This window comes from Notamacropus eugenii, chromosome 1 (genome assembly GCF_028372415.1).
Source record: "Notamacropus eugenii isolate mMacEug1 chromosome 1, mMacEug1.pri_v2, whole genome shotgun sequence".
NCBI classification, from domain to species: Eukaryota; Metazoa; Chordata; class Mammalia; order Diprotodontia; family Macropodidae; genus Notamacropus; species Notamacropus eugenii.
In genome coordinates, this window is record NC_092872.1 from 759,553,841 (window position 1) to 759,579,882 (window position 26,042).

Below are 26,042 nucleotides of genomic sequence, written 5' to 3' on the forward strand. Positions count from 1 at the left end.
CAAGTATTGTTTTTACTGTCTATTTCTTCCTGTAACTGATTTGATTTTGACTTTAAGAATTTGGAGGCCATACCATTTGGTGTATGTATGTTTAGTATTGGTATTGTCCATGGTGCCTTATAGAAAAATGTAATTTCCTTATTTATCTCTTTTAATTAGATCCATTTATGCTTTTGCTTTGTCTGATTGCTACCCCTCTTTTTAAATTTTGTTTTTTACTTCAGCTGAAACATAATGAATTTTCCTCTAGCCCCTTATTCTGTGTGTGACTCTGTGCTTCAAATATGTTTTTTGTAAACAGCATAGTGTAGGATTCTGTTTTTTAATCCATTCTGCTATTTACTTCTATTTTCTAGGTGAGTTCATTCCATTCACATTCACAACTATGATTACTGTGCGCTTCCCCTCATCCTGTTTTAAACCCACTTATTTTTCTGCCTCTTTTCTTTCACCTTGTCCTTTCTCAAAAGTATTTTGCTTCTGACCATTGCTTCTCCTAATCTTCTGTCCCCTCTATCATTGCTCCCTTCTCTTATACCTCTTCTCTCCTACTTCCTTGTAGGATAAGATTGATTTCTAGGTGCAGTTGAGTATTATGTTATTCCTTCTTTGAGTCAATTCTGATGAGAAGAAAGTTCAAGCACAGCCCCCCATTTCCCTCTACCATAAAAGCTTTGTTACACCTCTTTTATGTGAGATAATTTGTGCCATTCTACTAATCACTTGCCCTTTCTCTCAGTGCATCCCTCTTATGCCTTAATTTTATTTTTTAGTTATCCCATCACAATAAATTCATCTGTGGCCTCTATGTATATTCCTTCTGACTGCCCTAGTGATGATAAAGTTCTTAGGAGTTAAAAGATTATCTTCCTGTGTAGGAATGCAAACAGTTTAGCTTTATTGAATCTCTTATGATTTATCTTTCCCATTTATCATTTTATGCTTCTCTTGAGTCTTGTATTTGAAAGTCAAATTTTCTATTTAGTTTTTTTTTTTCCCATCAGGAATGCTGAAAGTTCTCTGTTTCATTAAATATCCATTTTTCTCCTAAAGAATTTTACCCAGTTTTATTGGGTAGGTGATTTGTTTGTAATCCTAGCTCCTTTGCCCTCTGAAATATTATATTTCAAGTCCCCTGGATCTTTTTATCACAGAAGCAGCTAAATCTTGTATTATACTGACTGTGATAACATGATATTTGAAATGTTTATTTTTGAATGTTTGTAGAATTTTCTCCTTGACCTGGGAACTCTGGAATTTGGCTAAAATATTCCCTGGAGTTTTCATCTGGGCATCTCTTTCAGGAAGTGATTGGTGGATTCTTTCAATTTTTGTTTAATTCTTTGGTCCAGGATATCAAGACAGTTTTCTTTGATAATTTCTTGACATATGATGTCTAAGCTCATTTTTTCTCCTGGCTTTTAGGTAGTCTAATAATTCTTAAATTATTTCTGCTCAATCTATTTTCAAGGTCAGTTGTTTTTTCCAATGAGATATTTCACATCTTTTTTTATTTTACATTCTTTTGATTTTGTTTTATTGGTTTTTCTTTTGTATTTTATGATGTCATTAGCTTCCAGTTGCCCTGTTCTAATTTTTAAGAAATTATTTTCCCAGTGAACTACTGTATTTCTTTTTCCATTTGTCCAATCTGCTTTTTAAGAAGTCCTTTTCTAGGTAAATGACAAATATTGGAAGGGATATGGGAAAACTGAGACATTAACGTTGGTAGACTTGTGAATTGATTCAGCCATTCTATAGATCAATTTGCAACTATGCACAAAGGGCTGCAAGGCTAGCAATACCACTACTAGATCTGTATCCCCAAAGAGATAAAAAGCAAAAAGGAAAAGGACCTAATGTGCAAAAATATTTATAGCAGCTCTTTTCTGGGGTGTGCGTGTGTAAAGAATTAGAAATTTAGGGTATGCCCATCAATTGGGGAATGGCTGAACAAGTTGTGCTACGTGATTATAGTGGAATACTGTTGTATAAAAAATCATGATCAGGATGCTCTCAGAAAAACTTAGTAAGACTTACATGTAGCTGATGCAAAATAAAATATATTGTGTGAAAAGTAACAGCAAAACTGTAAGTTGATCAGCTGTGAATGACTTAGCTATTCACAGCCATATGATGATCCAAGACAGCTTTGAAGGACTTATGATGAAAAATGCATCCATCCTACAAACTGAAGAGTACTTTTTAAACTTTACTTTTCTGGAGTTTGTTTTTTGTCTGTTGTCTTTCCCAACATGACTATTATGGAAATGTTTTGCATAATTACATATGTATAGCCTATATCGAATTTCTTTCCTTCTTAATGGGGGGGGAGGGCGAGGGAGGGAGAAAGGGAGAGAATTTGGACTCAAAGTTTTAAAAACAAAAATGTTTACAATTTTTTTTTACCTATAACTGGGAAAAATGAATACTAAATAACAAAAGAAACAAGTCTTTTTCTTCAGTGGGTTTTTGTGCCTCTTCTTTCATTTGGCCAATTATGTTTTTTAAGGTATTACTTATTTTTTGTTGCTTCTTTACCAGTTCGTTGACTCTGTTTTAATAATTTTCTTGCTTCGCTCTCATTTCTTTTCCCAGTTTTTTTCTCTACCTCTCTGCTTTGATTTCAGCAATCCTTTTGGAGCTCTTCCAGGAGTTCTTTTTTGGCTTGTGACCAGTACACATTTTTCCCTGCAGTATTTGCATGTAGTTTTTCTTGAGCTTCCCTGCCATCGTAGCAGCTTTCTGTGATCAGTTTCTTTGTTGTAGCTGTTTACTCATTCTTATAATTTTATGTCAAATTCGTGCTCTCTTCACAGAATGGAGGGGATGCTGTTCTAGGGTTCAGGTTTTCATGCTGCTACTTTCAAGGTCTAGATTTTTAGCCCTTTCAAGATGGTCTGGTCTAAGGAAGGGGTGTGGTCACAGCTCTCTTGATTTGTGTTTTGGTCTATGAGTCACCACTAGCACTCTTTTCCAACCTAGAACTGTGATCAGGGCTTCTGCATTCCTATGTCTGCAAGTGCTTTTACTCCTTATGACCCTAGAAAAGTGACTCAGGCCCTTTCTCTCCTGTGGCTGCCTATTAGTACTTCTTTCTGCCTTGTATCTGAGACCAGGACTCCTGCTCCACTGGGAGCTACCACAGCCCTCAAATTGTGTCCAGGGTCATTCTATCCACCCTCTACCCTGTGCCTTCGGCTAATGCTCCTCCCCATCAGGGACTGCAGCCCAGAATTGCTGATGGGCGGAGCAACAGAGTCCTACACCCAATGCCAGCCAAGGGTTTCCTGTGTGACCCCTTTACCTCTGACCCCTGAGAGTTCCCTAAGCTGCTGGTGCTGTGACTGAAGCACCTCCATGGACAGTCACTGGAGCTTCTGGCTTGGTGCTGCACTGGGTGATTTGTGAAGACTCCCCTCAGAGACAGACCTTTTCTGCTGATCTCTTGAGCTGTCTTGGCCTGGAAAATTGTTTCACCCTGCTCCAGAATTCTATTTGAGGTGCTCTCTTAAAGTTGTTTGCAGGGGAATTTGGGAGAGTTCAGGTGAGTCGCTTTCTTTGCTCTGACATCTTGGCTCCACTGGCTACTTATTTATTTTTTAAACAGAGCTGTGTAGGAGTTAATGTTCAACCACCAGCTTTCCTTAAAAAAAGTTCTCATGACACATTTTTGTTTATTCTACATCCTCAGTACTTTCTCTGTCACTTTCTTAAATCTTGACAACCAACAAAATAACCCAGCCTTGGTTTGGCTGGGGGTATGATGTGAGTTTTCCCATCCAAAATCCAACCACCTCTGCTTTTATGCCCATCCTGGCTTCCTTGCATGGGGTAGGACTGGCATTCTTCATTCATGCCACTGATTCACTTTCAGCTTAGATTCAGGGTGTGTGTGTATGTATGTATGTATGTACGTGTATGTGTATGTGTGTGTGTTGCATGCGCAGCATCAGGGGTCACTTTGGAGGACACAGCAGCTTTCCCTTAGAAAATGCATAGCAGACAATTCTCTCTGGTCCAGGGAATCACTCAGTGAGCTGTGGCAATGGAAAGTGCAGATAACCAGCCAGCCCCAAGAAATGCTCTTTCCCATCATTGCTTCAGCCCCAGACATAGGCCGGACCATGCTCTGAATAAATTTACTGAGCCTCAGCCCCCAAGGCCCCCATTCCCATGATCAGCTCTGATTCCACTGAATTTGTTCATCTTCCTGTTCAGAGCCAGATAGGATGGCCGCCTCTGCAGATAACTGACCAACTGATCACTTCTCCTGGGGAGTTCCTCACTTGGAACCAATCATGTTGGAGCAGGAACTCTTCTTCAGTCACCCCCCCTCCAGCTCCCTTTCTCCCTCCCACCTCCAGCTGTTGCCACTCCTATACCCCCGGGACCAGCTCTGGCCAGCTCTGTACCTCCTGGACCATCTCCATCTGCTCCTGCATCCCTGAATGAACACCTGGGCAGTATATAGGAAAACCAATAGGAAGGATGGAAAGTGTTCTATTCAGATCACTGTCCTTGCTTTGTGGAGAAGGTGAAGCCAAGGCAGAGGCTGCTCAGAGAAGAGGGTTTGTACCAAGGGCTTCAGGGCCCAGGCTCCCCTGCTGCATGTCCTGGCCACCCTTCTCTGCCCTCAGCTGCTCATCTTATTCACAAGATTCCTTCATCATTGTCCTTCCCCCTGCCCCAGATGCCCCTTCCTCCTTCAGGGGCTTGGCTCAAGTGACATCCCCACCTCCCAACTTTGTCCTGTCTGTGCCCCTCCCCCACATTAGACTGGGAGCTCCTTGGGGGCAGGGGCTGTTTTTCCTTTCCATGCATCCTCAGAGCTTAGTGCAGCACCTGGCACATCGTAGGAGCTTAGGGAAGCCTTTCCCACTCCTTCCTCAGCACTCTCCTTTGCTCAGTTTTGACTCAGTCTGTTTGTCATATGGACTGACCAGAGACTGTGTCACTCCCCTGTCAGGAGAGTATAAACCCCTGGAGGCCAAGGACCATCTGACTTTTGTGTCAGTATCCCTGGCACCGAGTACTGAGTACAGAGCCCTGCACTTATTAAGTGCTTAACAGATGCTCAGATTGAATGGCAAGTTTTCCAGCTGAAGAGATTTAGCCCCTGAAGTCATGGCTAAAAACTTTAGATATCCTGCCTTTACTAATTCCAAGGTCAACAGGCCAGGTGGTTTTGTCTCTGTTTTACTGATGAAACTGAGACCAAGCGGAGAGGATGCAGTGAGGGTGGGTGGGTGGGAGGATCTTGCCAATGCTGGCAGATTCCTCTGCAGTGGCTCATGGCTTCCTTTCCAGAAGCCTGGCTCCATCCTTCTTATGTGGTTTGGTGACTTATGGCATCCGAGCCCACTTGGCTGGGAGGGTGGTGAAGGTCTCTTGGGCTCTGAGATCATGTTTATGTCTTCCCACCAGTTCTATCCCCTGGTCCTATTGTACAACTGAGAGAAGCACATCATCTCCGGGAGGCCCCCATGGCTTCCGGGTCCTTCAGACATACTGGTGACTTCTTGACCTGAACCTTGGGCTTGAGCAGATGTGGAGTTAATAAAAAACCAAAACAATAAAATCCTAGGCTCCTAGTGCTATGGGAAGTCACTTTGGAGTGTGACTGAACACAGATCCTGTTCTCCATCACAAATACACTTGGAAGCTCTCATGGAAAAGTCGGGGCAGTGTCTAGGGTAGGGCCAGCAGGCAGATCTACAGCAAGATGGCTCCCAAGATCCTTGCATGCCTTACATTCTGTGACTCTGACCTGGGTTCTGATCTCAGCTCTTTGTGTGTGAGTGGCCAAGCTGCTCAATGTCCTGGGACAATTTCCCAACATGTAAAATGAGGGGCATAGACTCTAAGGTCTCTCATCTGTGGGATCAAACCTGTTTTGGCATCAGTTGGTCATCAGGGACAAGAGAGACCAGCTGTGGCCATGCTGTGGCTCCAGGGGAGGTCTGGGATGGGGGGAAGGGGGATTGAGGCAGCCCCAGGACCCTCAAGGGGCCGGGAGAGGTGACGCTGACTGACGTGGACACCTCCCAAACTACTTTGTGGGAAATGACTTTGTGTGTTTATGCGTCTTCTCTTTATAGTTAGTGGCTCTGCACAAGCTGCTCTGTGTCCTTGTCTGCAGTTAGAATCTGAACTACTGGTGAATGGACATTCTTCATCCTTTGGACCCCCAGAGCCCAGCACACAGAAGTGCTCAAGTCCATGTCTGCTGATGGCCCGGCTTACTCTGGGTCACCCTCTGGCCTGCCCTGCTGCCAGCCCAACTGCCTGGTTCCCTGGGCTGGCTCGGGAAGGAGGCCAGGCTGTTCTCCTGCCAAGGCCATAGCCCAATTTCTCACTGCTGGATCATGGTCTGGCCTGTTCTGCTCCACAGCTGCTGCCAGTTCCTGCTGTCTCTTCTCCATCCTCGCCCTCCCCACTTTCCAGTTCTTATTTACAGTTGGCTTTCTCTTAGAATGGAAGCTCCCTAGGACAAGGAGCATTTCCCCTTTGTCTGTGTGCTCCCAGAGCGTAGCACATGGTAATCAGGTGATGCATTATCTATTTACTGTTGGTCTGTCTGTCTATCCTCTATATCTGTCCATCTTTCTTCCTCCCCACTATAACTGTCTGCCCCACCCTCCCCCTTCTCCCTCTCCATCTCTCTCTCTCTCCCTCTACTCCTCCATTTCTCTGTCTCTCCCTCCCCCTCTATCCTTCCATGCCTTCCTCTCTCTCTCCCTCCTGCTATGCATCTTCTCTATTTCCCTGTGGTGGTTTCTAGAAAAGCTTTGATGCCAAGAAGCCTCCTCAGCTCTACCACCTCTTGCTGCCCCCATATTCAGCTTGGGGTGTTTTGGGTAATCCTGATTATGAAAATACCGCTCAAGTCACCATTTCTGGGCATAGATGCTCTACTTTCAGACCAGATGGGCACGTGGAAGCAGAGAGCCGAAGTAAAGCCAATAATAATACAGGAGAATGGAGGATGAAAGCATTGTCTGGCTCCCAAACACTAATGGATATGCCCCTATTTATTCCCTTGTTTTTCAGTCGTGTTCCACTCCCTGTGACCTCGTTTGGGTTTTCTTGGCAGAGATACTGGAGTGGTTTGTCATTTTCTTTTCCAGCTCATTTTACCGATGAGGAAACTGAGGCAAACTGAATGGAGTGACTTGGCCAGGGTCATACAGTCAGTAAGTGTCTGAAGCCAGATTTGAAGTCAGAAGATGAGTCTTCCTGATTCCAGGCCCAGCTCTGTGTGCACTAGTGCCACTCAGCTGCCTTTCATCCCCTACAGGTTCCCTATAATGTAATCTCCCTTGGGACGCTTAGCATGGGAAGGAAGGAAGAACATTTGCCTCCTAGGTTCACTGGTTCAGGAGACAAACATCATGGGCATCACAGAACTGTAGACCTGGTATGGGTCAGGATGAAGAGCATTGAGGAAGTGGCTCTTGGGGCAGGTTGGACACATGCCAAAGAGAGGTCAGTTTTCTTAGGAAGATATTGGGAACCCTGGGAACCTCTGCACCCCCTGGATGCCGGCTGCCATTTAAACCTCCCATTTCAGCAGATGCTTGGACTTTGTCCCAATCACTTTGTATGCATCTCTGTACTTTCCCAACCCCGAGCTCTGATCCTCTGCCCTCTACTCCCCTCTGGTGGGATTTCAGTTCTGGGAACTCCAGGCCCAGCCTTGAATCCTAGAGCCCCCTTTTAGGATCCCTAGCGATCCAATCAATAAGCATTGACTACGCACCTGCTGTGCCAGGCACCACGCTAAACCCTGAGATACAAAGAAAGGCAAGAGCTGTCCCTGCCCTCCTGGAACCCATGTTCTAATGGAGGAGGCTGCATGTGAATCATACAAGAATAAGCCATATAGACTAGACAAATTGGAGTGTGTCATCAGAGACAAAGCATGAGCATTGAGGGGGATCTGGAAAGATTTCCTGGAGAAGGTGGGACTTGAAGGAAACCAGCCGAACCAGATGGCATAGATGAGGAGGGATGGTATTCCTGGTATGGGGCACTGCCTGAGAGAATGCCTGGAGCCTGGTGATGAAGTATCCTGTGAAAGGAACTGCCAGGGGCCTAGAAAAGGAGTAGTGTGCCATTTTAGGGAAGATCAGGTAGAGGAAAGGAACTGCATCTTTTCTGCTGATGAGTCAGGGTGAGGACACGATGCCTCATGTCTACTTGACTCTCAAGAAATGCTTTTGACTTAAGTTAAGCTGATTAAACCAAGACCACGAGAGGAGGTGGGGGAGGCGTGGGGTGCTCTATGTGTATATATGTGTATGTGTGTATATGTGTGTATGTGTGTGTGTATATGTATATGTGTGTATATGTGTATGTGTGTATATGTGTGTGTATGTGTGTGTGTATATGTGTATGTGTGCGTGAGTGAGAACAGAAACCCTTGGTCTCCAGACAGGCACCACCAGTGGCCTCCCTTGGGATGACCAGAGGGAGGGGAAATGGCCATGTGGGGCTGCTGACCACCCTGCTTGGGTCTCTCCCTAAAACCTGGCAGAAGCAGCCACTTTGGCAGGCCCCGTCTTCACAGTCCAGTGGGGGAGGGGACCTCCAAGGGGCTGTGGCCCCTCCCCCCTTGGCAGATCCTGGCCGTGCTATTTAAAGCCCACCTCCGCTTCTGACATTTGGACTTTAAAATTAAAGTCAAACTTTTCAGTGTTTGAGTTCATTAACCTTTCTCAGTAGATAAATTGGCTCTGAAAATCACCAGGAGACCCTGGGAGGGAAGGCTTCCCCTAATCCTTATTAATAGTAACACTCTTACCATGCAGCAGGCTGGAGGCTTTGTATTTTAAATGGGATTAAAATATTAGCAATCAAGCAAAATGGAAGCAGATAAAAGGAAACGATGGAGAAAGTTGCTTGGGAACCTGTGGGGCTCCAGGAGCCCAGACGTTGGCTGAGTGATCCCGGGGCTCAGCTCGCTGTCATTGTGCTGGCCTGAATGGACGTCATGCAAAGGCTTGTTCTTTTCTAACCTGGCAACGGAGCTCTGGGTGGGATCAGACTTGTGCGCTGGCCTCGGTCCTCCATCACAGCTTCCCCCGCCCTTGTCCTCACCTCATAGGGTGAGCAGCAAGACCTCAGTTCATAGCCAGCCTCTGAAAAGTGCTGGCAGTGGGACCCTGGGTCAGCCACTTATCTGCTGTCTCCTTCAGTTTCCTCATCTGTAAAATGGGCATACTAATACTACCTAACCCATCCCCCAGTTAAACTCTAACCCTAACCCTAAATTTGCGTTGTGAGGATTAAATGAGATGAGGTTTGTAAAGCATTTTGCAAACCTTGATGTGCTATGTAAGCGCTAGTTATTTTAAAAAATTATTGTTGTTGATAAAGCAAATGCTCACTCAAGGCCTTTCCCCATCTCCTTTGTGTTTTTCTGGAAAGCTTCAGCTTGTCTATGGCCAGACATAAACACAGTACTTGAGATATGGCCTGACAGGGCAGCAGACAGACCCCATTGTTCTGGACACCGTGACTCTCCTGAGGTTTCCTAGGAGAGAATGAGCCCTTTGTCATCACCTGTCATGTCATGCTGATGGATGACTGACCTTGCAGTCAACTGAACCCCCAAGATCTTTTTCACAGACGTCATTGTCTGACCTCACCTCCTCTGTCTTGTTTTTGTGAAATAGAGTTTTGGAACCCAAGAACCCAAGAGTGCAACTCTTAACCACGTTAACTTTCATCTTGGATTTGGCCAGTTGCACTGGCCTGTCAGAAACTTCCTGGGCCCTGACTCCACACGATGTTTGAGTGATCCATGCCAACAAGTCCATGGTCTCTGTCTTCACCCACACCACTGAAACACATGAGCTAGTCAAGGACAGGTCCCTAGGGTCTTTGACCATTGATCTCATGCCAAGTAGATAAGGACTCGTGGATTGTTTTTTGGTTTCCAGCATTCAACTGGATTAAGTACCAGCAGCTATGCCTGTTGGCTTGACTCCTTTGACCTTGCCTATGTCTCTTCATGACAATTGATGAAATCGGTTGCTGAAATTATCTATATTAAATAAAAAATATCTACATTTCCCCCATCTGCCTTCCTCTTCTTGTTTGCCCTTTGTGCTCAAAGAGGACCAAAATGACACCACAATGTCAGGGTCAAGGCACAACGTGTGCGACTGGGGCTGATCAGACCAATAGAGCTCAGAATGCTCCAGCACAGGTTGGGCACAGAGAGTTCCTGTGAGTATTTGGGGTGGATGTCCCAAATTTGTGCATCCCAAGCTTCCTTTGGGCTGTCTCAGTTTGGCTTTGCTCATAGAGGGCAGCGCTCTTTCTGATGTGGGCACACCATGGTGAGTGGTCCTGTGCCAATGTCTTGCATGTTACACAATCGAATCTAAAGTTCTTAAGAGAGACCTTGAGAGTGTCCTTGTATTGCTTCTTCTGCCCACGATGTGAACACTTGCCTTATGCGAGTTCTCCATAAAATAGTCTTTTAGGCAAACATATGTTTGATATTCAGATAGTGTGGCCAGCCCATTAGAGTTACGTTCTGCACTGCAGAGTTTGAATACTTGGAAGTTCAACTTGAGAAAGGACCTCAGTATCTGGTACCTCATCCTGCCAGGCAATCCTCAGAATCTTCCTGACAGTTCAAATGAATGTGATTCAGTGTCCTGGCATGGTGCAGGGAGACTGTCCATGTTTCACAGGCGTACAACAATGAGGTCAGCACAGCGGCTCTGTAGACCTTCAGTGTGGTAGTCAGTCTAGTGCCTTTTCTCTCCCACACTTTTCTTTAGAGCCTCCCAAGCACTGAGCTAGCTCTGACAACCCCATTATCAATGAGTATATCCCTGTAGAGTGTACTGCCAAGGTAAGTGAACTTATCCACAGCATTCACAGTTTCTCCATTTGTTGTAATCAATGGTTCTACATATGGATAGTGTGGTGCTGGCTGGTGAAGAACCTGGTTTTTCTTGGGGTTAATGGTTAGGCCAAAATTAGCAAAAGCTGCAGAGAATCAATCCATACCACGTTGCATTTTGACCTCAGAAGCTGTACTGAGTGCACAATCATTTGCAAACACATTTGTGCACCAACTCTCTCTCTAGTTTAGTATTTTCCAGTAGCTTTTCAGGTTAAATAATTTACCATCAGTGCAGTAGGTGATCTTCATGCCATGTTCATCCTCCTTGAAGGCTTCTGACAACATTGCTGAAAACGTCATGCTAAAAAGCATGGGAGCAAGCACCCAGCCTCATTTCACTCCATTGGTGGCTGGGAAAGTGCAAGAGCCTCGTCCATTCCAGAACCCAGGCAAGCATGCCATGTTGAAATTGATGTACAATGCTGATGACCTCCAAGCAACCAGATTTTGCCATGATCTTCCATAAGCCCTCATGACAGCCTCCTGTATCAAAGGCCTTGGTCAGTTTAACAGATGTGTACAGACCTCTGTTATGCTCCTGGCCTTTCTTCTGGGTTGTTGGGCAGCAAACACCATATGGACTATTTCTTGGTCCTTTCTGAAGCCACACTGGCTCTCAGGTAGATAACCATCTTCCAGGGGAAGGATAAGCCTATTAAGGAGGACTCTGGCAAGAATCTTGGCAGCACTGCCTAAGAGAGAGACCCTCCTGTGATTGTCACAGGAAAATTCCTTTCTATTCCCTTTGTAGGGATGGACAATAGAGGCCCCCTTGGTGTCCTGAGGGATAACCTTCTTTTGTCATATAACCTGAAAGATTTCTGTCAACTTCTGTATGAGCAGTGGACCCCCTGCCTTGTACATCTCTGGTGGAATGAAATTCAGCCAGTCTTATAACCCTGTCTGTAAATGAAATATTACCTGTTGGAGGTAACTTGTTCTTTCTTTTTCTCCCCCCTCCGAAATTCTATTGATCTCCTTTTTTATGTGTCACAGTGATTTCTGACTTTAGCCTGACCCCTTAGCCTCTAAGGATCTGTATCCAGACTTGCTCACAAGTTTTCCTGAAATTCAGTCCTGGACTTGCAGAGGATGCTGTGTGCATGGGCCATTGGGAGTCTCCCCTAAACCACTCAGGGCAATTCTCAGTCTTACTCTGGTTTCTAGAGCTCAGGAAGGAAAATGAACAACCACTGTAATTCTTGGGTTTCCTTTGACTCATGCACAACCATTCTTCAGTTGGAGTCTGCCATCTTCCAGGCGTCTCTGAGATTATTGCGCCTTCTTTGGTAGAAACAGATGTGGGATTTCTGGAGGAAAAGAAAAAGAGAGAAATCCTTCTTAGAACAGAGTTAGCCACTTATTTTTCACCGGCAATAGAAAGTAACAACATTTTCCGCTATAGACAGTGAAATGCATGGTTCTCCATCTTCCAAAGTTGACGAAATATTGATTGTACTGTGTGATAGGATATAATATGCTAAGGTAGCCCCAAGGGGCAGAATTAGCAGCCAGTGGGGGTAGATGGCAAGCTGTCAAAAAAGTCTTTCTAAGAATGGGAACTTTCCAAAGTAGACTCAGGTGGAAGGGCATTCATCTTTACTGGAGTAAAGTGAAAACCCGATGAGTCCTTGGACATCAAGGAAGGGATTCCGGTACATGTACAAGTTGGATTAGGGGGTCTCTGAGGTCTCTTCATACATGGAGATTCTGAGATTCTCTTCCTAAAAGGAAAAGCTATTTTAAAGAAAACTTAACAAGAAAGAAGACTGTGCAGCACTATTTTGAGGATATTTAAAGATAAAATTGGAAAGACAAAAAAAAATGAAAAATAGAAACTATCTGTAAAGATTTTATCACAAGCTGTATTTGCCCTCAAGGACAATGGGACTACCACATTTGGACTCCAGCCTTGGCTGTGTTTTACAAAGGATATTTCACAATATATCAATCATTTTAGTCATAAAAATTCAAGACCCCACTTATTGTTTGCCAACTATATAAGCTCTCCTCCAATGAAGTATCTCCTATCCATATGTCAAAATCTTACAAGAGCCCTCAAAAGATAAAGCAACAGACAATATTGTTTAACAAGCCTCCCATTTCTAGTTAAGTTTAAAATATATGAGGGCAGCTACATCTCTCATAGAAAGAGTGCTGAACCTCTCATTTCCTAAGTTCTAATCTGACCTCAGACACTCACTAGCTGTGTGACCTGGGCAAGTCACTTCACTCTGTTTCCCTCAGTTTTCTCATCTGTAAAATGAGTTGGAGAAGGAAATGACAAATTGGCAAGAATGATACAAATGAGGTCATGAAGAGTCCAACATGATGAAATGACTTAACAACATAAAGTATTTATTTAGCATATAGCTGCTGAAAAGTGTTTGCCACTGTTATAGAGAAAGATCATGGTGATGGCCGATTGAGGACTCTTCTATGATAATATAATATAAATGCTCCTGTTCATGGGTAAGTACACTGAGTCCTGGAACATGACAGAGTTTCTGAGGGCAGAGCCATAACCCTTCAACAGAGTTTGGTCTGACCATACACACAAGGAAAACCAAGTGGATGGAGGATTCAGACTTATATATGCAGTTGGATGGACAGTTGATACAGTTGGTACATTAATACATATAATTTGTATAGGCACCATGAATGGATAATAAGCTGGGCACAATATAGAATAAGAGGAGTGGAGGAGGATGAGTAATTCTTTTAATGGCCCTTTGTAACAAAAACCCCTTTTTTAACACTAATATTCTTTCATTAATGTACTGTGAGCCATGTTGGCTGTGAAGCACGGAACATCATCTCTGAAGAGTTAAAGTTGAAAACCTCCCAAAGAACAACAAGCAGCCACATAATGGGTGTGAACAGGCATTTAGGATTGGGGTGAGGTGACATGTTGCTAAGGAGGAGTCATTCAGGAGAGTGGAGTAAAGGGTGTTTTGTAGAAACAAGTGATCAGAAATGATGGACCACTCATGTGGCCAGAGTGAGAGAGAGCTGATGGACAACCCTTGAGCTTCATTGGTGATCCTAGAGGAGGTGCTGGATGGACCACCTTTGATGGACTTGGGGAGGACAGAGACAAGGGTGGCTCAACACCAGGAGAAGCTGGTGATTGATGGTCCAAGTTGATGAGCACAGAGATCTATTCAAGTACAAAAGAAATGTAGCCTTCCCTTCAAGGAATTTACAATTTAATAAAAAGGATGAGGAGAGGTTGTTTGATATAATAGATGGAGAACCAGCCTTGTAGTTGGGAAGACCTGGGCTCAAGTCTTGTCTCTTGCCATACTAGTTGTATGATCCTGGACTAATCACTCAATGCCTCAGAGCCCCTGGCTACATCATCTTTTAAGTTTGCTGCCAATTTGCATGAGTGGAGGGAGTTTCTATGCTGGACATTCCCCACACTGTTGAATCACAAACCCTCCTTGATCCTCACTCCACAAAAAGAGGGAAGGGGGAAGTTTTGGTAGTGACCTAGATCAAACAAATAAGAGGTATTTGGTTTGGACCTGGGATGTCATTAGCATTGGCTTTCCTAGTCAAGAAACTCCCTCTACGAATTACTCTTTACACTTGAGGAAGTTGTCCATGGTCCCACAGCTAGTATAGTCTGGGCACTGAGAGGTCACATCCCTTGGTTGGGTTCTCACAGCCAGTATTTGCTAGAAATGAGACTTGGACCAAGGTCTTCCTGTCTTCAAGGCCAGCTCTTCCTCCCCCTCTCTCCCTCCCTCCCTCCCCCCCCTCATGCTGTTACTCCTTAGAGTTAGCTGGGTAGCTGAGTTAGTGCCTACCTTACCTTGCCCCCCAGCTTGGTGTAATTGAGAAGCAGCAGGCAGAAGGGGGTCTGGTGACAAGGATTCAGACCTGCCTGAAGAGCCAAAGCCACAGAGGTGTGGAAGGGTCACCTTGGAAGAAAGGAGGTCTCCAGTGGAGTACCCAGAAGTCTGTGCTTGGCCCTGTGGCCTGTGTCATTTTTATCAAGAACTTGAGTATAGACAAAAAAAGACTTCTTTGCTATATTTGCAGATGGCAGGAAGTGTGGAGGTTGTCTAAGGCATTGAATGGTGTGGTCAGAGAGGGTCAGTAGCCTAGAATGGTGGACTCCCTAAAGACAGGACAGAGGCCTCGTGTTGTTCCCTGTGAAAGTCATCTGCCAGATCAGTGTGAAGTACAGGGGGAGGTGGCCTCCACAAAGACAGAGTGATCTTGGGGTGAGTGAGACAGGGCAGAGCTGGAAACAGAGGGGCGTGCTTCCTCTGTCCTCTGACTGGGACTGACCTCCTCTGGGGGCTTGTGCCCAGCTTTAGACCAAAGCCAAGCTAGAATTTATTTAGAAAAGTGAGGGAATATTCGTGAGGGGCCTGGAGGCCAATCTTACAAGGATTAACAGAAGTATTAACTGGAGACATTGTGCCTGGAGAAGAGTCAGAGGGTCTGTAGATTGGGAAGGGCCACAGGGGAGGAAATCGAGGCCTTGAGAGGTGAGTGATCCAAGTCACCAGGAGCAGATCTGAACCCTGACCTCCGAGCCCAGACCCATCCAAGATATCCTTCACTCCACATGACCACAGCCTCAGCTCTGGGAAGGTCTAGAGCTGGCTCCTGAATTGGAGCAAGGGCCAAAGGGGACAATGCAGATTTAGGCTCAATTAAGGGGAAAGTGACCAAATAAGGAGAGCCACTCTGCTGCGATGCCAGCCCTGTCTCCTGTATGACCGTGGGCACCGTGTCCTCAGCAAGAACCGAGGACAAGAATGGGGCAACTTGATGAACAGAGTGTGGGAGCTGCTTGACCAAGGCCCTGACCTGGCCAGGGCAGTGAGTAGCCCTGAGGCCCGTCTAGCTGCCAGATCCTGGTCCTCTGCCTGGCTGGGCCCAGTGGCCAGGCATCAGTCACAGGCAGAAGAACGGCCATTTCCACGGCTTCCTTATTTCGAGTTTATGAGTGTGACTCTCAAATACTAGACTATTTTAATACGATTACAATTCATTTAATCACTTCTCAGACTGAAGAAGCAGAGACCTCCCCATCCTCTCCTGAGGCCTTTACTTGTCCTGTTCCTTCTTAATTATGCAGATGTCAGAATGGGGAAGAGAAAAGGTGGAGAGCCTTTGGCAAAGCTGAGAGGATCCTGGCCAAAGACCAACCTTCTTCCCTCTTTCTCTATGACTCCCTTAGGTTAATGGACTAAGTGAGAATGTGGTTCCTTTTGAGACTGAGAAGATCCTTCCTTCCTCCCTTCCTTCCTTCCTTCCTTCCTTCCTTCCTTCCTTCCTTCCTTCCTTCCTTCCTCCCTGCCTTCTTTGCTCCTTCCTTCCTTCCTCCCTGCCTTCCTTCCTTCCTTTCTTCCTTCCTTCCTTCCTTCCTTCCTTCCTTCCTTCCTTCCTTCCTTCCTTCCTCTCTTCCTTCCTTCCTTCCTTCCTTCCTCTCTTCCTCCCTTTTTTCCCTCTCCTCCCCTTCATCTGTCCCCTTTTCCTTGTTCCCCTCCCTCCTTTCCTTTCTTCCTTTCTTCCTTTCTACCTTCCTTCCTTCCTTCCTTCCCTCCCTCTATCCCTTCCTTCCTTCCTTCCTCCCTCCCTTCTTTGCTCCTTCCTTCCTCTCTTCCTCCCTTGTTTCCCTCTCCTCCCCTTCATCTGTCCCTTTTTCCTTGTTCCCCTCCCTCCTTTCCTTTCTTCCCTAGACACAGTTCCAAAAAGCTGACATCAGTTAGCCTTTGCCCCACACAGCACTGTTTCCCTCACATTATTCATATTCTTTTCTTCTCATCTGTCTGGCCATGATCCTAGTAGCTTTTTCTAAGAATCATCATTTTGGGGCTTGGAGTCAAAATATCTGAGTTTGAATCCTGGCCCTGTAGCCCACTTCCCAGCTTTGGGAATCTGGGCAGGTCCCTTGTGAGCTGGGCCTCAGCTCCTCCTCTGTAAATAAGGAGGTTGAGGGAGATGATGCCAAGATTCTGACCAACTTGACATTCCATGTTCTTATGAGAAACAGGGCTGGTTCCCTCACTCTCTGCTCAAAGGCAGCGTCCAGAGCGCTGAGCTCTCTCTGTCCATGACTGACTCCTGGTGCTCTGCTCATCTCTGTTGTGGCTGCTTGGCCGCTTTGGTTTTTGCCTGACCATCATATCTTTTCAGCTAGGCATCCAGGCAAAGCCTGAGGGATGGAAACTGGAAAACCAAGGACCAGAGACAAGCACCAGTGGTGACCCACCTTCTTTTGACAGAACAGATTTCAGAGAGTTCAAGGGAAGGATAGGAGGATCTGTGGGTCAGATTTGCCAAGGGAAAGTCATCCAGGAGGGCTGCGCATCTCTCAGGAATAAGATTTTGACGATCAAGGAAAGAGAATGTGCTTCATCAGAAGAGCCTGGTGTGGATGCCTAGGGAAGACCACAGCTCACCTGGATCTTAGAAAAAGGAGAAGGCAAGGGTGGGTAATGATATAGATAATGACCTTGAAGACAGGACATGGAGCCCGAATAATCTATCAGAATCGCATTTGTTCCCCTGGGTTCAATAATCATCTCTATGTAAATAATTCCCAAATCCCCATATCGAGCCCTAATCTCCTGAGTTCCAGTCTCACGTTGCCATCGACCTTTGGAATCCGAAATCGCATCTCCTATGAGCACATCAAATTCACTGTGTCCAAAACAAAATCCTTATCATTTCTCCCAAATACTGCCCTTTGCCAAATTACTGTTAAGGAGTTTTTACAGCCAGTGTCTATGAGAAAGCCCTCATTTCTAAAGTATATAGAGAACCGAGTTGAATTTATAAGAATACAAGTCATTCCTCAATTGATAAATGGTCAAAGGACATGAACAGGCAGTTTTCAGAGGAAGAAATTAAAGCTATTTACAATCACATGGAAGAATGCTCCAAGTCACAATTGATTACAGAAGTGCAAATCAAAACAACTCAGGTACCACATCACACTGATCAGATTGGTCAATATGACAAAACAGGAAATTTATAAATACTGGAGATGCAGGAAAATTGAAACACTAACGTATTGTTGATGGAGTTATGAACTGATCCAAACATTCTGGAGAGCAATTTGGAACTATGCCCAAAGGGCTATAAAATGTGCATACCCTTTGACCCAGCAATACCACTTCTAGGGCTATATCCCAAAGAGATCATTATAATGGGAAAAGGACCTCCATGTTCAAAAATATTTATGGCAGCTCTTTTTGTGGTGGCCAAGAATTGGAAATCAAGAGGATGCCCATCCATTGGGGAATGGCTGAAAAAGTTGTGGTATATGAATATAAGGGAATACTATTGTGCTATGAGAAATGATGAGCATGTGGATTTCAGAAAAACCTGGAAAGACTACACAAACTGATGCTGAGTGAAGTGAGCAGAATCCAGACATTTCACACAGTAAGAACCGTGTTGTGTGATGACTGACGTTGATAGACTTGGCTCTTCTCAGCAACGCAAGATCTAAGACAAGTCCAAAAATCTCATGATGGAAAATGTCACCCACATCTGGAGAGTGAACTTTGGAGTCTGAATGCAGGTGGAAGCAGGCTATTGGCTCTCCTTTTCTTTTGGTGTTTCATTTTATTTCTTTTTTTTTTTTGTGATTCCTCCAAGTAGTTCTACTTCTTTACATCATGATTAATGTGAAAAGATGTTTCATAGGAATGTATATGTACAGCTTGTATCAGATTGCATGCTGTCTTGGGGAGGGGGGGGGAGTCAGAGGGGGAGAAAATTTAAAACTCAAAATCTTATGGAAGTGAACGTTGAAAACTAAAATTAATAATTTTTTAAAAAATTCCTGTTGAGGGGACCATTGTCCTCCCAGGCATCTAGGCTTACAACCTCAGAGTCATCTTCCACATACAAGGCACTTACAATGCATCACCCTCCACATCCCAATCTGTCCTGTTACACTATAAGCTCCTTAAGGACAGGCACTGTTTTGCCTCTTGCCCTATCCAGGGCACCTAGCACAGTGCCTGGCATGCAGTAGGTGCTTAACAAGCATTTATTGACTGACTTTCCAAGTCCTGTCACATCTACATCCCCTTCCTACCACTCATCCACCCATCACTCTGGCACAGTTGGGTTCTCAGGATCAGGGATTTCCACAGTCTTCTGATGGATCTCCCTTCCTTGTCTCTCCACTCCAATCTATCCTCCACTCGACTGTGAAAGTAAACTATCTAGGATACAGGTCTGACCACATCATCTCCCTTCTCAGTAGCCACTTTGTGCCGATCATGTGCTACATCCGGAATGCTCTCTCTCCTTTGAAACGGCTCCAATCCCGCCTTCTACAAGAGACCTTTCCTATCCTGTCCCCTCTTCAGACCGGGGGAGATGGCCTCAGTCCACCCTACAGCATAGACTGTGAATGTCCACTGTTACTTGCATATTATCTCTCGTATCAGAATGAGAGATCCTTGAGAGCAGGGACTGTGTTTTTGACTTTAGAGCCTTAGAATTCAGTAGAGGACCTGACTTAGACTAAGTCAGAGGGGCTAACACTTAGAAAAACATGAGGCTGGTGAGGAAACCCATGAATGAAGAGCAAATGATTTTTGTTTCTCTTAGGGGAGGAGGCTCTGAGAAGAGGAGGGGGAGGAAGAGGATGAAGAACGGCTCTGGTTGGGCTAAGTGGAGCATTGATAATGGACTGCAGAGTGGGCAGAGCTGCTCAAGTGCCGGCTTGCTTTTTTATTTTGCTGCAAAGGAAAATGAACTTTGCATTAGGAATGACAGAACAAAGAGTGCAGCTAAGAGGAAGCTGTTTCCTGAGAAAAGCAAGGAGCCCGTAACATCACCTTGCTGTCCCCTGACTGAACGAACACCATTCTTGGCCGCTGATGGCTGAACCATGGCCAACGACTTTTTTTAAACCAGATTTTATTTTTACATCACTTAGATTTCCCACGTACCCCTGTTTCTGCCTTCTCCCAAAAAGCCATCCCTTAAAATAGAGAACTTTAAAAAAGAAAGAGAGGAGGAGAAAAACCCAGCGAAACTGATTGACACATCCCCCAAATCAGATGTTATGTGCCATGCTTGTTATATGCCATGTTGCAGACTGATGACCGCCCCCTACCCCAGCTTCACATAAGGCACAGGAGCAAAGGGTGTGCCATGTTCCATCTCATCTTTGGGGCTATTCCACAGATTCCACTTGGGATTGCTTAGTAGTGGGGTTTGCTCCCACTCCTAGTGTTGACTCCATGGGATCTTTTGCTTCCCTGTCCTTGCTCAGTTGACTTTGCCTCAGTTCCTATGAATTTTCCAAGGTTCTTCCCCATCCATCACAGTTGTCATTTCCTACAATACAAGAACATTCCATGATATTCATGGATCATCCTTTGTTTAGCCAGTCCCCAATGGATGGGCTCCTACTTTGTTATAAATATTTTGGTGTCTATGGGGGCTTTCTTTTTGTCAATGACTTCCTTTATGCCTAAAAGTAGAATCTTTGGATCAAGGGGTGTGGATATTAAATACTTTAGTTGCATAATTCCAGGATGTATTAATTTACAGCTCTACCAGCAATGTATCAGTGTGTCTGCCTTCCCACAATATTGACCATCCCCATATTTTGTCATATTTGTTAATTTGCTGGGTATACATTGCATGAAGAACAGTGCATAGTACATGATAGAAGCTCAATAAATGTTTGTGGAATTGTCTAAGTAGAATTGAGTTTGACAAGGTGAGGAAGGAGTGTGTTCCTGGGATGGGGGACAATGGAATGCAAAGGCATGAAGATGGGAGATATGAGATGATTGTATGTGAAGAACAGTTAAGAAGGCCAGACTAGCTGGACTGTAGTGTGTGTATGTGTGTGTGTATGCATGTGTGTGAATGTATGTGTGAATGTATGTGTGTATGTGTGTGTGCGTGTGTGTGTGTGTGTGAGAGAGAGAGAGAGAGAGAGATAAAGAGAGAGAGAGAGAGAGAGAGAGAGAGAGAGAGAGAGAGAGAGAGAGAGAGAGAGAGAGAGAGAGAGGAGAGAAAGAGAGGAGAGGAAGAAAGTTGTCAGCCTGAGGAGGTCAGCTGAAGCAGGTTGTGAAGGGTTCATGTGCTAAGCAGGGAAGCTTACATTGGATCCTAGCACTGAGATTCTTAACTTGAGTCTGTGGATATATTTCTGGGAGGTCTGTGGAGAAAAAATTTTCGTCTTAATTTTCATTAGCCTCTAACAAAATCTTAGCATCTCCTTCAATGACATAAAAACATTGTTCTGAGAAGTGGTCCCCAGGCTTCACCAGACTGCCACCAAACAAGACAAAACTTTTAGAACCCCAGTCTAGGGGCTATAGGAACTATGGGCACTTATGGAGCAGGCAGCCACAGAGTCAGAGCTCTCCTTTTAACCTGGGTCATTTGCTAGTCTGTGAGCACGCTGGCTTAAACCAAGGACTGTTAGAGTTGGAGGGGGAGGAGGAGTCACTTTCTCTCCCTTTGTTATTTTACAGATGGGAAGACTGAGGTTCAGGGATGAAAATGCTCCCACTTGCAGTCAGTGGTAGGGCCAGGAACAGAGCCTCCAACCATGGCCATCATTATAGTTTCCCCTGGGCTGATACTGGGATTGGTTTGATTAGTTCAGGCTTTTCCTGCACTCTGGTTCTGGGAAGCCACAAAGGACAAAGTGAGGGGGGTAGAGACGCTCGGGAACAGGGCTCCCTCCTCACTTCCTTGGGAAGTGTCCCAGAGGCCCTGGCGTGGTACCTGGTAGGCTCTCAGAAGACTGTGTCTCATTAGCTTTCAGGTCAGATGCGATCTTCACAGAGGAAACAGCATGGCCCCAGTCACGCTATTAGACTGACAATCTCAGGTTAATTCACTGATTGCCTTTCCCTCTGGTCACCATTGATTTAGAACAGAAGGCTTAACAGCTGAAGGAAACTGGGACAGGGAGATTTTGGGTTGTGATGAGGGGGAGGCAGGAGGAGGGAAGGCCTGTGTGGGTTGGGGAGGGAGGACTGTGTCCAAGCCAATACAGAACAGATGTCTCCAAGACATCTCTGAGTGTCCTAGGGATCCTGGGGGGCTGGAGTTTTCTCTCATCTGTCTGTAGGAGTGAGAGCAGGTCCAGGTGGGCCCCCAGAGGGAAATAATCAGCTCCTTGCCTGTCTTCTGTCACCTGGACAAGGTGAGAACCCTTGTCCCCCTGAGTCTGACTGGCTCACTGACCTTAACGTTGGCCTTGACTTTGAAAGAGTCAAGGTCCCCCCACGAAGAGATCCCACAAACAGAAGCTGTCATGCCTGGAGTTTCTGCCTCTGTGACCTCAGAAGACATGTGCCCCCTGGACCAGTGTCCTCCTTGTGCCATGAGGGGTTGAATTCGATGCTGACCAAGCAGTCTTGCAGCCCTCAGTTCTGGAGAGGCACAGACTCGAATAATACCTTGACCAGCCATTGGTCATTGGGGTCCTAAGCTCTTGGCTCCCCACCAGCCCCAGGGAGCAGGCAGGGCAAGGATGATCACCTCATTTCACCTAAGAGGCTCAGCAGAATGTCTTGCCAATGTCCTTCAGTCAGTAACTACCAGAGACAGGGACTATGACTCAACTGCGCCACCCCCGAAGAAGGTCATCAGTGGGATAGCACCAGGTGGTAAAAAGGAGACCAGGGGTTCTTTACCCTTGTGACCATCTGTGATTGAGGTGTATGAAAATCAGGCTTCTGTTAATGATTAAAAAATCAGATATTTTTAACTTTTTGTGAATTGAAACATATAGGGATGACACTGAGACACATTAAAGTACCCCAAGTCACCCAAGATAAGAAGATCTCCTTTTCTCTTTTCATGTAATCTTCCTAGAAAATAGATCGAGAACTTTGGCCTCAGGAGCTCTGACTCATGCCAGTTCTCAGAACCTGAGAACCATGGTCAACCCTTAGTGGCTCCACTAAGGACCTGGATGCTGTCAGGGTCCCATGCCCACTGCCTGTCAGGCAACTCTACTCCCAGGGTGGGTTAGGGCTGAGACTCAAAAGAAAAAAGGTCCCTTCAGGAAGGAAAGAGTACTTTGAGCAGGTGAGATGGGGGAGCCTTTCTGCTAGCGGTGGAGCTTGAGGAGGGGGATTTGAGCAGCTGAGATAAGGTGGTGTTTAGACAGGGCAGCCATGTGAAAGAAGGCTGGAGGGTGGATGGGCCTCTCATTAGGGAAGCCAAGCTGAGGAAATTTGTATTTTGTCTTGGCTTTTAATTAAACCTGAATGTTCTCGGTCTATTCCCCTGCCAGGTGTACTGTGTATTTAAACAAGAGCCTCACACGTGTCTCATTAACATTGGCCAGGGGAGGCCAGACATCAGGGGAGGGGGTGCTGGTGAGGATGGGCTTAAACAGTTTCCACAATGCATGCTGGGTGGGATGTGTGGTGGGGTCCACTGGGCAGCAGGCCTCATGATGCCTTTAAGGTCAGACCTGCCAAGCTGAGAGTCAGGGTCTCCTGCCAATCACTGCCAGCCCTTGCCTTCCCACAGCTTCCTGTGCCCATCTTGCCATCCCTCAGCTCTGCAAAGTCCTCAGAGAAATTGTTGATTTGCTTTGGGGAAAGGGGTTTTCATTCAAAGAGCCCACTCTTCAGTGGGTCCATTCTGACTGGTCTGAGGGTGAATTGGCTGGGTGGGAGCCAGGCTGTCCTCAGGCCTGAGTCAGGGGCTGAAGAGGCTGTTTCTTGCCTCATCTCTCTCCCATCCCCAAAGTGGTAGCATCCAAAGATCCAGCATTGGCACATCCCAGTCACTGTGTACTTTGGGCCACGCATGTCTGTGGACATATCTCTTCCTAGGAACAAACTTCCAGAGGGTAGAGATTGATTCATGTTTGTCTTGTGTTTCCTAATGCTCAGAACACAGAAAGGGCTAATAAACATTTGCTCATTGATTTGTGAGTGGAGGTGTTAAGGCAGGGGGGTCTTCACATACCTTCTTGACCTACTCTTAACTCCAGCAAGGGCTCATGTGCTGCATCATCCCGTGGTGGAAATGATTCCGAATTACCACTCGGGGAAGTAAGAGCCGTGTTCATTACCATTTTTACAGCCAAGGAAATCGAGGCAGAGAGTGGTCAAGTGACCTACCTGAGGTCTCATGGCTGGTTATCTGAGGAGCAGGATTTGAACTCTGGTCTTCCTGGCTCTAGGTCCTCACCCTGTATCTAATGTACCATCTAGCTGGGTGACCTTGAGTAAACCCTGTTCCCTCTGAGTCTCTGTTTCCTTGCCAGTAAAATAAGGGGTTAGAATAGAGTTTCTCTAAGATCCCTCCCAGTTCCCACTTCTGACCTCAGGCCTCAGCGTTTGGTCATCTATGATCAGGATAGACCCCACCAGTTGCCTGGTACTAGCCATCTGTGGGGGATGTGAGGCAGGTCTAGCCATGGACTAGATTTTTCTGTGTTTCTGATGCAGGGACAGAGCCTGTGTTCTAGGGAGATGTGCTCCGTCCATAGGCCTATACCAAGCCAGAGGTCCAGGGCTACTGTGCCTGAAGGCAGCAGCCATGAGACAGACACTGAATGTCCACAAATGCTGAACACTTTCCCTCTTTCTTAAGCACTGATCCAGTCCCTTGAGGAAGGGGAAAGAATTCTGGATTTGAAGGTTGAAATCCCACCCTGGTAGTTTGTTGCTGGCATGATCTAAGGCTAGTCTTCCTGTCTGTCAGCTTCCATTTCCCTGGCTGTGAGAGGACTAGGCTGGCCTCTAGGACCACAAAAGTCCTCATCAGTTCTAGGTCTCTGCTCCTCTCTGTGGCCTGGAGAGGAGGCAGTGGCTGTCTTGTCTTGAGAGTTGGCCCTCAGCCAGTCAGCAAGCATTAATTAGGCACCTACCATGTTCTAGGCACTGTGTGACGCTCTGGGAGGCAAAAAAGGGCAAAAGAAAATCCCTGCCCTCAAGGAGCTCCTAGTCTAAGGTTGGGAGGGGGCAACGTGAAATGGGCTGAATTCCAACATATTCTAACACTTTGCCAGCAGGTCGGCAGAGCCTATCCACCATGGTGAGGGAAACAGGCAATGTGGGGAACTGTCTGTTTTCCCTTGCTGGTGAGTGGCTCATTCTCGTCTCCTCTGAATCACGGGTCACCGAGAAGCAGCAGCCTCTGTTCTTGTCCTCAGCATCTGTCCTTTCTATGTGAAATCTCTCTTTGGCTCTGTCTGCATTTTATGTTAAAGAAGAAAAATCAGCGGGTCAGGACAAAAGTGACCTATGTCAGCCCAGGAGATTTCTTACAAAGGTAGGACATTATAACTTGGGGAAGAAATAAAATGCCCGATTAGACGTCCATCTCACTTTCCTGCTAAGAATCACAGACACAGGGCCTCAGTAGGAGGGTCAATGAGGCAAGAGCAGTTGGAGGATTAGAGATAAGAAATATGGACAGCGTTAAGATCATATTTCAGGTGGGGAAAATGCAACCAAATCTTTCAGCCGAGCAGATACTGAAGCCAGCCTTCATGCTTACAGGGAGGAAAGGAAGGATGCCAGAGAAATCATGGAAGAGGAAAGGATAGTTCTTGACAATTGACTGGATGTGAGAGATTAAGGGGGAGGGGAGATCAAGATGCCTTCAAGGATGGAGGAGGTGACTTGGATAGAAACAAATTTGGAGTAAGGGGACGCGATGAGATCTCTTTTGGACATCCTGAGCTTGAGGCATATCCAAGTGGACATTTTCAGCAAGTAGATGGATGTATGAGTCTGAGGAAAGAATGGGGGTCATTCACAAAACTGCCGGGAATCTCCCCATGTCTCAGTTTCCCCAGGTCTTGTAGGACTCACATCTTTTAGAACTGCAGTAAGCCTTTGAACAAAGCACTTTGACCACCTTAGAGGAAATTCCTCGGATCTCTTCAGGTCCACCTTTAAGAAAACTCAGCGAACAAAAGATGATTTAGAAGCAGATGAGAGGGAGTGGAGGGAATCGGAGAATCTCAGTCTATCAATTAGCAAGCGTTTATTCAGTGCCAAGAGCTTTGGATAAAAGCCCAGTGAATGTCCTAATCCATACTCACCAGGAGCTTCCGAAATAGGGGAGAGAACACTGCATCATTGTGCAGGGAATGGATGGAAACCAGGAGGAAGCAGTC

The 26,042-nt window shown here is 45.8% G+C and overlaps 1 long non-coding RNA gene across 2 annotated transcripts; it reads left to right on the forward strand.

Moving 5' to 3' along the window:
* Positions 1-2,396: 2,396 nt before the first annotated feature.
* LOC140530980 (uncharacterized) lies at positions 2,397-10,081 on the forward strand. Of its 2 annotated transcripts, XR_011976244.1 has the most exons (3): positions 2,397-3,547; positions 7,131-7,196; positions 7,301-10,081. It is a non-coding gene; the product is annotated as an uncharacterized lncRNA (long non-coding RNA). The 2 variants fall into 2 exon arrangements; XR_011976243.1 differs by lacking the exon at positions 2,397-3,547 and having other exon boundaries at positions 5,276-7,196.
* The last annotated feature ends 15,961 nt before the right edge of the window (positions 10,082-26,042 follow it).